This window comes from Chinchilla lanigera, unplaced genomic scaffold (assembly GCF_000276665.1).
Source record: "Chinchilla lanigera isolate Chin_1 unplaced genomic scaffold, ChiLan1.0 scaffold00011, whole genome shotgun sequence".
NCBI lineage: Eukaryota > Metazoa > Chordata > Mammalia > Rodentia > Chinchillidae > Chinchilla > Chinchilla lanigera.
In genome coordinates this window covers 7,564,725-7,566,901 of record NW_004955412.1, presented here as the reverse complement: position 1 = coordinate 7,566,901, position 2,177 = coordinate 7,564,725, and the positions used below count along the sequence as shown (strand labels likewise).

General features: G+C 44.5%; 1 pseudogene; it reads left to right on the top strand.

Moving 5' to 3' along the window:
• The first annotated feature begins 272 nt into the window (after positions 1-272).
• On the top strand, positions 273-1,191 carry LOC102022062 (annotated as a pseudogene).
• The last annotated feature ends 986 nt before the right edge of the window (positions 1,192-2,177 follow it).

The following is a 2,177-nucleotide window of genomic DNA, read 5'->3' as shown; positions in this document are numbered from 1 at the left end:
ATCAAAGGATATCATAGTCATTATGCTGAATGAAAGAAGTTGGATTTAGAAGAGTACATATTACTCAATCCTACTGATACAATATTCTAACATAGAAAAAGCTAAATTATGATGAAGGGAATCCCAATAGTGGTTACTTGAATCACAAAAAGCTTTAGAGATATTTCTAACTCATAAAAACTTCCTATATCTTGAAGAAATGTAGCATGCAGAGATATAACTCATCTCTAAGCTCAGAATTTACTCAAAAGACAAACACTTCTGCATCAACCATGGCTACCCTCGTGGAGCTCAGCACCAAAGCCAAGATGCCCATTGTGGGCCTAGGCACATCTTCCCCAGGAGTTGAAGAAACCATGAAGGTGGCCATCCATGCAGGATATCACCGCATCGAATGTGCCTACACCTATCAGAACAAGAATGAGGGGGGAGAAGTCGTCCAAGAGAAGATTCAAGAGAGGCTTGTGAGGCTGGAGAACTTCCTCTCTTCATTGGTAGCAAGTTGTGGCCCACATGCCCTGAGAGAAGCCTGGTGAAGGAGGCCTGCCGGATGACACTGACGGACGTGAAACTGGACCACTTGGACGTCTACCTCATTCGCTCTCCGCAGGGACTTCAGGCTGGGAAGGAACTCATCCCCAGAGATGATGAAGGCAATATCCTCCCCAGGAAAGTAACATTCCTGATGCATGGGAGTTCATGGAGCAGCTGGTTGATGAAAGCCCTTCAACCACTTCCAGAATGAAAAGCTCATGAACAAGCCTGGCTGAAATATAAAAGAGTGACTAACTAGGTGGAGTGTCAGCACCAAGGAGAATCTGACCCAGTACTACGACTCCAAGGGCATCACTGTCACTGCCTACAGCCCCCTGGGCTCTCCAGATAGACCTGGGGCCAAGACAGAGGACCCTTCACTACGGGAGGATCCCAAGATTAAGAAGATTGTGGCAAAGCACACACACACACACAAACATAGCCCAGGTTCTGATCCCGTTCCATACCCAGAGGAATATGGGAGAGATCCCCAAGTCTGTGACACCATCTCACATTATTGAGAACTTTCTAGTCTTTGACTGCAAGTTGAGAGATGAGGAGATGGTAGCCATCCTCAGCTGCAACAGAAACTGGAGGTCGTGTGTAATACCCGGTGTGTCACATTTGGAGGAGTATCCTTTTGATGCCAAGTATTGAGCTACTCTCATGATTAGATGACCAGAAGGATGCTGCCTTCTATCATGTGGAACTCACTTCCTGTGAGCTCCCTGGGAGACCTGTTTCAGTGCAGCTTTTCTGAAGCCATGCTGTACCTGAGCTCCTTGCAGGTAGACTGTAGGCAATACTGTATTGATAGAGCCTGTGTTCAATCAGGAGCAGACCATTGCAAAGCGTGACTCATGACAAGTTTTTTCCACTTATTTGATCGGTCCAGATGTTCGTTAAATGCCAGGAACTCTGCTAACATTAAGGATACAATAATAAAATAATAATAGTAACCAACAATTGCTGAGTTTAATATGCACCAACATACTTAGAAGTGTTTTTCCCATGGTTGAACTCATTGAGCACAACCGTTGTCAGTCACATTTTACAGAAGAGGAAATGGAAGCCTAGGGAGGATGGGGAAGTTGCTCAAGGCCACCCAGGTAGTGAGTGGCCACCACTATTTCAAAAATAGGTGTCTCAGGGGGAGTGCAGGATAATGCATCCTCTTCCATCTCCTGGCCTCTCCCTGTCTTTCTCTCCCCCACTGCTCATTCTAAGTCATCATGCCAAAGAGTCCCTGCTGGCTGTGCCCAAGCCTGTGAAACCCACAAAAGTACCCCTGTTCACTGACAGAGAGAGTCATCGCTGTTGAGGAGGCTAGAAAACGGGGCAGAGACCGAAGAATAACAATGCTTTCTATTACCATTGAAAGTTAAATTAAATTAACTCAAAAACTTATTGAACAATACATGTAAGATTTATACATTTTACTGTATGGTTCCATTTTCTAAAAACTGAATTGTAAGCACATATCGACTCTTGTTAATGTTTGCTTTTCAAGTGTTAGGAAAAGCTGAAACTAACACCTGTGTATTCTAAGTTTCAACAAACAGATACGCTGAGGATGTAGGAAGCGATTCTCTCAGTATCGAGGAGACGCACAAATACAGAAACATCACTGGCTGAAATATATG